Consider the following 13,890-nt stretch of genomic DNA (forward strand, 5'->3'; position numbering starts at 1 on the left):
AACCTTGAATATTGTATCCTGGAGGTAGTATCTCATTATCAGTAGTACTAGGTTAGTACGGTCTAACCGGTGAATATTATATCCTGGAGGTAGTATCTCATTGTCAGTAGTACTAGGTTAGTACGGTCGAACTGGTGAATATTATATCTTGGAGGTAGTATCTCATTATCAGTAGTACTAGGTTAGTACGATCTTACCGGTGAATATTGTATCCTGGAGGTAGTATCTCATTATCAGTAGTATTAGGTTAGTACGGTCTAACCGGTGAATATTATATCCTGGAGGTAGTATCTCTTTATCAGTAGTACTAGGTTAGTATGGTTGAACCGGTAAATATTATATCCTGGAGGTTGTATCTCATTATCAGTAGTACTAGGTTAGTACGGTCTAACCTGTGAATATTATATCCTGGAGGTAGTGTCTCATTATCAGTAGTACTAGGTTAGTACAATGTAACCAGTGAATATTCTATCCTGGAGGTAGTATCTCATTGTCAGTAGTACTAGGTTAGTACAGTGTAACCAGTGAATATTGTATCCTGGAGGTAGTATCTCATTGTCAGTAGTACTAGGTTAGTACGGTCTAACCGGTGAATATTATATCCTGGAGGTAGTATCTCATTATCAGTAGTACTAGGTTAGTACGGTCTAACCGGTGAATATTATATCCTGGAGGTAGTATCTCATTATCAGTAGTACTAGTTAGTACGGTCTAACCAGTGAATATTATATCCTGGAGGTAGTATCTCATTATCAGTAGTACTAGGTTAGTATGGTCTAACAGGTGAATATTATATCATGGAGGTAGTATGTCATTATCAGTAGTACTAGGTTAGTACGGTCTAACCGGTGAATATTATACCCTGGAGGTAGTATCTCATTATCAGTAGTAGTTGGTTTAAGCCAGGTTTCTGTAAGACTCATAATGTCTGGGAAGTGGTGTGCTAGGAGGGCGTGTAGTTTGGGAATCTTATTGTTAATACTTCTATTATTTAGGTGAAATACTAGAAGGGAGCTATTCTGAGCAAATAGGGGTAGTTTGACTGTGGGGGTTGTGGTAGGGGAGTGGAGGTTATTGGATGTAGATGGGCCAGGGTTGGGATGAATGTCCCCATGTATTGTAAGGTTATATTGGCAGGATATTTTAAGCTTTAGGATTTTATTAATTAGTTTTATATAGTCTTTGTCTTTGGGATTGCATTTTGTTTCTTTACATAGGTGATATATTGTTGGGGGCAGTAGACTGGGTGTGTGGAGGATGGTTAAATGTGTACTCTTGAGTGAAAAGTCATGGGTGGCTGTTTGAGCTTTTGGGTAATGGATATGTAGTCAAACATTTTGCTCATAGGCAGTGAGGTGATAGAATAAAAATAGCAGGGGCAGTAGGGTAAGTAGTATTGTTTTGTTTGTTTGCATTATGTAATAGGGGATTGACAATTATCAGGATTGATTTTGCTAACAGGATTAGTAGGATAGAGAGAAAATAAATTGGTTTGAGAGGGCAGTGTGTTTAGTGATGTTTGAGGCAGTGATTGGTGGTTAGTGTATGTGGAGTAGCTTAAAGTAGTATAAATGTAACAGTACTGGGGCGGTTCGGAATTGGGGGCAGGATGGTGTGCGAAGCAAGCCCGAGCACACTGAGTGTGAGCGGAGTAGGGCTAATACAGACACAAGTTACATGCCTCTAAAAGGAATTTATTTTATAGAATTCACTTTATATATATATAGAATTCACTAGATAACATTTTACGTTAGATGCAGCAACAAGTTTTCTGGTATTTATTTCAGTTTAGATGCACCAGTTAGCTGATTTCAGGGTTTTTGATATGATTTTCAGTAGAAATACACCAGATTACCCTGAGTCTTATACAGGTAAGCACCGTACTTTAATGAGTTTAAGTTGTTGCTGTATGGTTAGCCTCACAAATGGTTCCATATAAATTAGTAATACTAGGGATTTCACTAGTATATTGTTAGGGACACCTCCAGTGTTGTAGACCCAGGGCTTTAAATGTAAATTATATGCTTCACAATGTTAACCTTATAAGTAGGTTGCTGAGGGCAGGACAGTTAATCCTCCATATTATAGTTGTAGCAGGGAGATCCTTTTCTATGTTTCAGGCCTTTCAAGTTGTAGTTGGTTAGGAGGGGATAGCACCTAGTCAAGAAAATAGCTTTTGAGTCAGTTAACTTAGCCCAATGACTATGTTAGCACAATAGTTTCTTTTAAAATTATATTATTGTACAGTCAAACTGGCTCAGTTCACTCAGCAAAATCAAGATGTGATAAAAGCAATGCACAGTATCAGAACAGACTAAGATCTATCGTACACTATTGTAAATAATAAACTAAAGATATCAATGCAGGCAGAAAGATGATCTGCAAATAAATATAAAGGCAAAGTGTAAAACAAGCAATTCATTGATGACCCCAACACTTTCATACAGAACTGGGAAGCAAATCAAAAGGAATAGAAACACCACCAAAAAAGGTGAAATAAACACATTTTGGAGAAATAGCTATGAGGACCCTGTGAAACATAAGAAAGATGCTGAATGGATAAAAAACTAAAAGAAACAGTAAGAAGTTCAAATGTACAGAATATGAAATGAATTAACTGTTAGAGAAACTGAAACAAAATGAAGAAATGCTCCTAAATGGAAAATACCCATGCCCAGATGCAGCACCTAATTTCTGACAAAAATAATAACATCTTTATATGAAGATTTAGCCTGGAGTAAGAACTGCTAATATGTGCATCCTGAACAAATGCCACCCTGGTTAACAACAGGAAAATAATACCCCTCCTTAAGGATGAACTTGCAAACTATCCTAAAAAGTATAGACCAATAATTTACCTTCCGATGATGTATAAACCATATACTAGAATTTATGCTGACAAAGTTTATAGTCATTTAGAAGAAAAGTCAGTCATGGCAATAGAGTACAAGGGCAACAAAAGAAAGTCATATGGAACAAAGGATCATTTCTTGTTAAATAAAGTCATATGGAGAATTGTAAAAAGGGGAAGAATCTAAGTACATCATGGATAGATTGCAGCAAAGCATTTGACAGCATCCCACATTCATGGATAAAGGAGTGCTCACAGATGTATAAGATACACTCTACATTGATCAGTTACATCACAGTGACCATGAAAGAGTGGCAAACCACTTTGTTGCCATAATAAATGACAAATTATGATCCCATGGATAAAAATTCAAAGGGGGGAATTACAGGATGGCTCTTTGTTACAATTGCTCTTTTGTCTTGCTCTTAACCCATTAAGCTGTCTACTTTCCCAGATTAGGTTATGGCTACAATTTCGATCCCAGACAGCAAGAAAGTGTAAAGATATTTTATCTTCTTTTTGTAGATTATTGAAAATTGCATAGTTTATCAGATGAGGAGCTGAAAGCAGAACTGCAAGTGGTCAAACCCTTTTCAGATGATGTAAGAATGAGGAGAACATGTCTAAGATGACTTCCTTGCTTAGTTAGCAGAGCTATGTCAGTATCAATCAGGAATGGAAATCAAACTCAATGTAGGCAAAAATCAGGCAGTAACAGAAAGTGGCTAAACACAAAAGAAAGAATATAAGGTGAAGGATCAGATGACAAGGCAAGAAATGTGGAAATGCATAAATATAGTTGCAAGTATAGAAAACTCTTGGAACACCCTCATATTGATTAGAATTGAATGCGGGAATGGTTAAGGAGAGGTGAATTTAAACCAAAAGATGAAAGGTTAATACTGGCAGTCTAGTATAGTGGACTACACACTGGTTTACAAAGTCCAGTGAACATGTGAGAGAAACAGACAAATACATGTATTATTAATCAGAACTGGAAATACTCTGTGGCGTATTGTCTACTCAGAGGTGATCTCTGCTTAACATACAAGGCCATGTCAAACCCAGAGCTGCTGGACATGCTACACTTAAAGAAATCTCAATCCCTCAGAGCCACATGCTCTAGGTATCTAAACCTTGTCATCACAATGAACAAAACATGCTGGAGGGATAGGTTCTTGACCCAGAGACTCCCCATACCCTGGAATAAACTGCCCATACATGTCAAGCAGAGCGCCTCATTGGCCCTCTTCAAAAGGAACCTTGATGATTGGATGGGAGATAGGAAATTCACCCCGGGGATCACGTCAGTTGCCCTGCTAGAGAGAGGTCAAGGGAAGTAAATACCGTGGGAAGAAATAGCCAGGGAATTGTTATGGCTAGGCTTGTAAAGGCCCTACGGCCGATAGCCTAGTACCAACCTATGAACCTATGATACACTAATGGCAGAGGGACTCTATACCAAAAAGCATAATAATATGGCAAAACTATTGCACTGAGGATTGTGAAAACATTGCAATACTGAAGTAGCTAAGAAGCATTGGAAACATGATCCACAAAGCAATATAGAGAATGCTGAAGTTTACATCATATGGGATCATTACCAACAGTTCAAAAATAGATGCGAGAATACGACTCCATGAAAAGAGTGCAAAAATAGCATCGATAATTGAAATTGCTGCACCCAGTAATCATAGTGTCTTATGTACAGAGAAAGAGATAGTCATAAAGTCCAGGATTTCCAGGTAGAAACTAGGGTAATGTGGAAAAAGGATACCCAGACAGTTCCAGTAGTAGTAGGAGCAATAAGTCTCATAAAAATAATTTACAGTTTTATTTAGAAATGTTACCAATATATATAACTCCATGCAAATTGTAAGAGGAGTCAGTTATGGGCGCACTCTAGGTGTGGGGGAAGAGCACAATACCAATTCACAAGCTTTAATCATATTTTGACTTAGGAAGAGGGTCCATACCTTAGGTTCAGAGGTTCATAGGTGTTTAGTAGGCTAACGACCACAGGGGCCTTTTTAAACCTAGCCATGCATCCCAAATCTCTGACAAGTTCTGATACCCTTGATAAGTGTAAGCGGGGGCCTGGGAGATTAACCTTTTACAGGTTACCTGTGTCCATTGAGACATATGTGCCAAACCTGGGATTAATTTCTGCAATTATCCAAACTGCACTTAAATTTGGTTAGGGAGGAGATCTGCTTCACATGAATGGGGTGCCTGTTCCATAGATGGTGTAGTCTCTGGGATAAATTCCTATATCTCCAGCAAGTCTTATTTATATCACAGGCAAGGTTTAAGTCTTTATAATGGGTAATTGCATTACACACAGAGCTATCTGAGGAGGAGCACCTGATCTGTGATATATAGCAATAAGTAGCCTTTTTTTTTGCTTATTTGTAGTAGTTATTGTTATTCTAGATATTTATAGCAATTTTATTGGATACTGCATACTTGTACTGTATTTCATAACTATTGGCTCACTGCTGGTTTTCTGCTGTGATAAACATTTCTGTAGTGTGTTTTGCCTAAAATAGTTTAGGTAGTAGCTGTAATATTCTCCATATTCCTGATTGTGCCTAGTTGTTTGTTAGAGGCTGTTTTCTGAGCTCATTGTCCAGGCCATCTTAGCTAGTAAAGATCATCCCCCACTTCAGTGAGAGTTTAGTGTTTATGGACATTGTCTAGTTGGGTTGCCAAGTTTATGGCTTGAAGAAAGCACACCACTGGTTTTTTTGAGCTTTTTTTAAAGTTGTTTCAGGTTTCAACTTTCTGTTTCAACCATTACACACAGGGTTATCCGAGGAGGAGCACCTTATCTGTGATATATAGAAATAAGAAGCCTGTTTTTTTTTTGCTTATTTGTAGTAGTTATTGCTTATTCTAGACATTTATAGCAATTTTATTGTATACTGCATACTTGTACTATATTTCATGGCTATTGGCTTACTGCTGTTTTTCTGCTCTGATAAACATTTCTGTAGTGTTTTCTGCCTAAAATAGCTTCCCACCCTCTCTCCCTATTGGCATCTTGTCTTTATACCTGCCGGCCTTGCAGTTGCCCGCCCCTACTCTAAATTTGATCTTGGACACTCCTCCCAGTCTAGTGTCATTAGCTCATTCTATCTAATACAGAGAGAACATCTCAGAAGGCCAACCCACTTAGTTTCTTTCCTTCTGTTCCTCCTTTCTCCCTTTCTAAAAAAAAAAAAATGCCTGAAACTCCTTGTGCTCTGAGTGTGCTTCTCAAACATTTTAGAAATATAGAGTATATTTTAGCGCATTTATTAAAACTGTATTTGCCTTAATATTGCTACAACTCAAGTGCTCTCAGTTGCACTGCATCTGAATTGTTTTAGTGTGTTTTCGCTGCTTTTCTGTATATATAAACTTTTCTGTATTTGTAGACTAGCTACTTATTCTACTGTATTACTGCCTCTTAAAACATTTATCAGTTGCGCACTTGCCTTGCTTCATTTAAAAAGTTTCAAATTGCTAATTTTGTAGAGTTTTAATTAATTTTACTGTTTAGGGCTAGACACTCAAGTGTGTTAGCCTTTTCTGTGTTTATTTACTGTGTTATTGCATTGTTTAGTCTGTTTTAGCCAAAAAAGAAAATACTATCTTGTTTGCTCGTTTCCCGCCTTTCCTAACTAGTATAGTCCAGATCCCAAGCTTTGCTGGTTTCAGGACTTTATTTTCTGTGTTCAGAGCTATCCAGACCTTGCTGTGGTAGAGGGAAGTCCTACTGCTTACCAGTGGGAGTGGTGAGCATTGTACTGCCTGTCTAACACTAGAGGAGTGGTTTCCAGCTCTGAAATTGTAATTTTATTAGCTATTTTGGGATGATTTATATCCCTTTCAACTTTCTGGCTTAAAAATGCATGTGCTTGCGCATTTTTCACATCATGCAGCACCGTGAGGCTACGGTTAAACTATTAAAGTCTGCTCTTCAAATATTTCCTTAGAATTAGTGGTTTTCTCAGTAGTAGCTCTAAAATCTGAACCCCTAGCACTTGCTCTAGAACCTGCTGGAAAGCACTATGAAGCCTAAGACTGATACAAGCACTCAGCTCTCCTTGTTAATAAGGAGAAATTAATAGTCAGCATTAAACAGCCTATAATTGCAAAGTACCTTGCAAAGGTAAGGGAAAACAGCTCATGTACTTTACAAAAAAAAGCACCTAAACAAGCATGTCCAAGGGTCAGCTTAAATTGATTTCTCCTGTCCACATGGTGAATCTGGGCATACTGGAGCAATGCAGCAACTGCCTCATGTACACAGACAACCCTCTCCTCCTACCACCCAACACTACAACCTGTGAGAGATGCAATTACGTAGCCAAACCGGAAGCAAAGCTCTCTCCAGCCAACATTGTGCTAGATAGTCAAGAAGAGAAGGTTAACACCTGCACTACACCTCAAGCAACACATATCCCTTCAAAACCCACACCATCAACACCAACACATAGCAACACTAAACCCACATATGCGGAGGCCCTTAACATTAACCTGCCCAAACAACAAGGACCTCCGAAGCTGAAACGCAAACAAACACCAGCCACAACCAAAGTGACACATAGCTCAACACAACAACAGTGTGTCACCCAACAACAGCCCCTAAGGCAAGACAACGTACCCAACACTTTCGTCATAGGTGACTCTATAGTCAGGCACACTGATGTCCCACTCTCCAGGCTGAACAAGGAGAAAATTACATCAGCTACCTGTCAGGTGCCAGGATCCACCATATAATGCATGCACTCAAGTCACTCCACAAGTACAAATACAACTCTGTCATTGTCCATGTTGGAGTGAATGACTTGAGATGTACCTCCCTGGACTACATGAAAAGAGACATGGAAGAGCTCTCATATCATGTGGCCCAGGCAGGTATGACCCTAGCCCTGTATAATACCACAGTATAAGGACAAAATGATTGACTTCAACAACTGGCTAACCTTCTGGGGTCATTCAAAGGGGATCCAGTATCTGTCAGCCTGGGATGACATGATCGACAAACCATGATGCTTTGTCAGACATGGTCTGCACCTGTCACCCCTGGGATTCAGGTTACAGGCTAAAGCTCTTGCAACCCCTATAGTGCCTTTTTTAGGCAAGGTTCAAAGGACAAAACCACCACCATAACAGATACAAGCATGCAAAATCTGAAGGTAATGCTACTCAATGCTAGAAGTCTAAACTTCAAAAATGCACTCTCTCGAGGCACTCCTAAAAATGGAGAATATTGATATCTGTGCAGTAACTGAGACCTGTTAAAAGGCTCCAGAGAGCACCCCTGCAATACCAGGCTATAACTCTTACCACACTTTTCGGCCACCAGACCAAGACCGAAGCACTAAAGGTGGAGGAGTGTCCATATTCACCCAGGACATTTACACCTCCAGGCTAGTATGCCCAGCACAATGCATCTGAAATTCTCCAGGTGCAGCTAACACTAGGTAAGACTGCAATCCAAATTGTAGCTTGCTACAGATCCCCCACCATGCCCCAAGATTCTCACTACACCTTTCTAAACATACTGGAAAATATTAAGATACAACCAAACACCCTAATACTTGGTGATTTTAACTACCCTGCCATTAACTGGGAAAACTACTCCTGTACCAACCCCTTTGCCCAACGGTTCTTGAAATTAATAAATTCCAGTGCCCTGGATCAACTAATCCATTGTCCCACCAGGGGCTCCAATTTCCTAGACCTGGTCATTACCAGCATGGGAGACAGATGCTCCACACCAGTGGTCACCCCCTCATTGGTCAGGTCTGACCATAAGCAAATCACCCTTAACATCCGCATCCCACCCCTACCCCCCAGTAAGGAAACCTCTGTAAAAACTTCTCCAAAGCCAACTTCATGCTACTGAATTCAGAAGTGACAAACTTCACGACACCCCTGCAGATGGGAGCTGAATGTTCGACTGCTGAATCCTACACTAAGTAACTGTATGAGTACATCCACTTGTGCATGAATCATGCCATCCCAAATAGAACCAAGATGCTCTCCTCCAAAAAATGAACCCAGTCTGGTGGTCCCCTGTCATAAACAAACTTTACAACAAAAGGAAAAAACTGTTGCAGAAAACAGGAAAATCCCAGGATGCAAAAAACTTCCTTACCAGCCTCAGTAAGAAGCTGAGATCCCTCATAAAATCCTCCAAAGCTAGTTACAAAAATAAAATTGCTAAAGATTCCAAAGACAACCACAAGATATTCTATAGTTATGTCAAGAATCTAAATGGTAATGCTCAGATCTGCTCTGAGCTACAACAGAATGGCATTAAATATACTGAACCCAAGGATATTGCCAATATCTTGGCAGATCGATTTAGTGCCAACTTCACCCCCCCCACCCCCTAAAGGGGCCATCTCAATACCAAAAGATTGCCAAATTCCGATAATCATGGCCACACAGGTAGAAACTGCACTCAGCTAAGAATACAGCATACATGGGACCAGATGACATCCTGGTCTGTGTACTACATGAATTACAAAATGAACTGGCACCTCACCTAAATATCATATTTAATCATAGCCTCACCTTAGGCATTGTGCCCACTGAGTGGTGCACAGCTACAGTTATCCCACTCCACAAGGGAGGATCCACCTTGGATCCCAGGAACTACTGTCCCATCAGTCTGATGAGCCTGATCTGCAAGGGCATGGAAATCATTATTATGGAACTTATAAACAAAGACATTGGCAACCTTCAAACACTGGACTCCACCCAGTTTGGGTTCGTGAAAGGCCAATCTTGTCTCCTGAACCTGATTAACTTCTTCAAATCAGTCTCCAGAGCAGTGGATGAGGGTAAGGCAGTCCACACAGCCTATCTGGACCTTGTCAAGGCCTTCGACACCATCCACCACTCTGGAATCATAGATAAACTAACTAAACTGGGCAGAAATCCCTACGTCACTTGATGAGTTGCCAACTGGCTTACTGAAGAACCCAGAATGTAAAAGTAGCCAACTCCAAATCCAGCTCCAGACAAGTGACAAGTGGAGTACCTCAGGGTTCAGTCCTGGGACCACTCTTGTTTGGCATCTACTTCTCTGAAGTACAGGCCAACACTAAGGGACTCTGGCTAACAAAGTTCGCAGATGACTGCAAACTGGGAGCCATTACTGAATCCCCAAACAATGTGGATATTCTACAAAAGGGACTTACAGAAACAGATGCTTGGTGCCAGAGCCATGGGCTCAAGCTTAATGTGAAGAAATGTATAGTTATCCCCTTTGGGGAAAAAACATATACCCATGAATTACCACATAGGTGGCAGTACACTAAATACTGAAAGTGTGATGAGAGACTTAGGGACACAGGTGGACAGTGGTCTCACCTTCAATAACACATCGCCACAACAGTCAGGAAATCCTTCTGTGTTACACCTCGTGACTAAGGGCTTTTCATCCAGAAAAAAGAAGGTCATTGTCCCACTGTACTCATCCCTCATTAGATCCATTATAGAGTACAATGCCCTGTTTGGTATTTACCTCACAAGACATCTGCAACAGCTGGAAAGGCTGCAGAAATAGCTCACTAAAAGAATCACAGGCCTAAAGCAGATGCCTTATGCTGACTGTCTAAAAAAACTCCAGCTATACTCCGTGGCATATCATCTACTCAGAGGTGATCTCTGCTTAACTTAGAAGGCCATGTCAAATCCTGAGCTGTTGGACATGCTCCACTTAAAGAAATCCCAGTCCCTCAGAGACACACGCTCCAGTGATCTAAACCTTGTCATCACAATGAGCAAAACATGCTGGAGGGATAGGTTCCTGACCCAGAGACTCCCCATACTATGAAAAATATTATCCATACATGTCAAGCAGAGCGCCTCCTTGGCCCTCTTCAAAAGGAACCTTGACGATTGGATGGGAAATAGGAAATTCACCCCGGGGATCACATCAGTCACCCTCCTAGACAGGGGTCCAGGGTAGTAAATACTGAGAAGAAATATCCAGGGAATTGTTATGGCTAGATTTGGGTCTATATTATATTTTCAAACGTTTCAGACATTGAACACCATATGGTCGACACCATATGAGCGATGTTTGAAATTTTGAAAATATAATAAAAAAATAAAAATAAAAAATATACTTACCTAAATGTAGGCAGGGGGTGGCAAGACTCCCTGCACCCCCCCCCCATGTGGGGGGGCTGTGCCCCCCACACCCCGCTACTTAAATATTCCTACTCCGAGATCGCACTGCATTAAAGTAAAGGAAAATATTTCCTACGGCGATTTCCATGTTACACGTGTGACGTTTCGATGTTTCGACCAATCTGGTTCACTCAATATACATTCGCCATTTACAATTTTCAATCACGCGATATGAACCCCTTGGTTCATATAGGCCCTATAGTTGATAGACTAGTACCAACCTATGAACCTATAATTCTAGTGCTGTTTGTTTTCTGGATATGCAGGAGGTCCATTAGAATGGGGTCGGACAATGCCCTGTATGCCAGCCATAGATCTCCCATCAAAAGGCTGTAGGAGATAGAATACAGGGATAAGGCCTTGAGACAGTATTCATAAGACATTTTACTTAGTCCCTGTATTCTTTTAGTGAGGAGCCTCTGTGAACGTTCCAGTTGTTGGATATGCCTGGTTAGGTATATACTAAAGGAGACACTGAACTCAATGATAGGTCTGATGAATGCCAAATACAGTGGAACAATGACTTCCTTGGACTTAGATACCATACCTTTGTTTATAAGTTGTGCAGCATAGAATGATTTCCTCACCATTGTAGACACATGATGGGATGGTCAAAGGCTAGATTAATATCTATGTGTGTCCCTAAGTCCCTGACTATAACTCTAAGGGGTGTGTTGTCAATATGATAGCTTCCAGGGATGGGTGACTTCCCAAAGGGTTGGGAGGGCGGCCTAATGGTTAAGGTGTTTGCCTTACAAACACAAGGTACAGGGTTTGAACTCACAGGGGATACTTGGCTAGGCTTAAAATGGCTCACAAGGGTAAGTAGCCTAGTACTAATCTATGAACCTAATCTATGAACCTATGAACCAAAGTATACTATTATGCATTTATTGGCATTTAGTTTTAGTCCATGGCTCTAACATCAGTTGTTTGTCTGTGTCAGCCCCTCCTATAGAACATTTGTATCAGTGTGGGATTCAATGACAGCTCCTAATTTGCAATCATCTGCCAGTGTAGTCAGCCAAAGACCACTGACATTGGCCCTGATCTCTGAGAAGTAAATGCCAAAAAGGAGCAGTCCAAGGACTGATCCCTGAGGGACTCCACTTGTGACTGGCCTCTTTATAGAGATGGACTCCCTAGTTCTATCTTCCTGGGTCCTGTCTCTGAGCTAGTTGGCTATCCACCAAGTGACATGCAGGTTTGTACCTAACATCTTGAGTTTGTCAACAATACCTGAGTGAGGTATTGTATCAGATGCCTTGGCCAGGTCAAGGTAGGCAGCGTGAATGATTATAATTTCATCCATTGCTTTGGTGACCTCCTCAAAGAAGTCCACCAGGCTGGGTAGGCATGATATGCCCTTGACGAAACCCAACTGTGTTGGGTCCAGCATCTGGAGGTTTACTATATCTCTAGTGATCATCTCCATGATAATTCTTTCCATGGCTTTACATATAAGACTAATGAGACTTATGGGTCTGTAGTTTCCAGGGTCTGTAGATGGCCCACCTTTGTGCAGAGGGATGAATGTTGCCTTTCTCCATTCATGAGGCATGACACCTGTTTGGAGGCTACAGTTGAATAGTAACTCCGCAGGCCATGATAGGTCATGTTTCATGATATTTAGAAGACATTGTCTGGACTCATTGATGCAGTGTTCTTGGTCTTAGAGAGAGAGAGAGAGAGAGAGAGAGAGAGAGCATTAAGTACCTGTTCCCTAGTGCTAGTAGGGGGAGTTATATTTGATGATATTTCCTGAGGGACAGTTTAGTGGGAGAAAGCAATAAAGTTGGAGCTGAATTTATTGTGTGGTACTAGAAATCCAAAAGACTTGGAGACATTAAACCGAGGATGTACTGTACACAATAAATGCTAGAAGCCTCAATTCAAGCAAGATCTCCTGATTAACCCCAAACACATGCAGATTCATGACAAGAAACCAGCCCTATAAAGAATTGAGCAAATGCCCACATAACCTAAACAAGAAGCAACAGCATTTAACATGAAAGAAAACTACAAGGCCTAAACTCCATCTCCACCAAAGGCACTTACAGCTGAAGAGCACAGCAATCACAAAAACATAAACTGAAACAATTCTGGAGCACTGTTAATAAACATTAACTGTCTCCAGCATTTTTTACTCAAAAAAATAAGGATCAAACTTTGTCCCTTGAACTTTCCAACACACAAATGGCATAGTGTTAGCCACCCACCACACTATACCTAAGCGTCTTTCACAAAGGTATTCATGTCTGCACTCAAAGAACCATTGAACAAATAGCTTGAACGCCCCTTCTTTTAGTTCAGAGCCTTCACTGAAGAAGAAGTTAAAGATGCATTACTCCAAATCCCTTCAAATAAACCACCTTATTTGTATGATAAGAAAACACAGTAACGCTGATTCCTAAAGGTCCACTCCAAAAAAACGAAGATCAAATCCAAACGTAAAAAACACTGGAAGCAGACCACCACGAAAAATAAAAGGATTTATTAGGCAAGGATGAGCGCTTTCACGTACATAAAGCACACTTCTTCAGATCCATAAAAACTAAAAGCAACTGGTGCTGTATATATACAAAAAATTTTCTAACAATAGGCAATCAAGCAATTAACAAACAAGCAATAAAGCAATAAAACCATCATTCACTCAAGAATTTCATTAGATGTAAAAAGCCCAAAAAGACATTATTAAAGAACTAGGAGCATATATAAACATTTCAAGCATCTGTAAGCTTTTTGGTAGTGCTAATGTCTAAACATATCTATTGCACACTGACCCATAAAATAAAATGATATCTAAACTAATCACATAAATAATGAATAAAAACCGAATA

This window comes from Protopterus annectens, chromosome 13.part0 (genome assembly GCF_019279795.1).
Source record: "Protopterus annectens isolate FY-2018-M chromosome 13.part0, PAN1.0, whole genome shotgun sequence".
Lineage (NCBI taxonomy): Eukaryota > Metazoa > Chordata > Ceratodontiformes > Protopteridae > Protopterus > Protopterus annectens.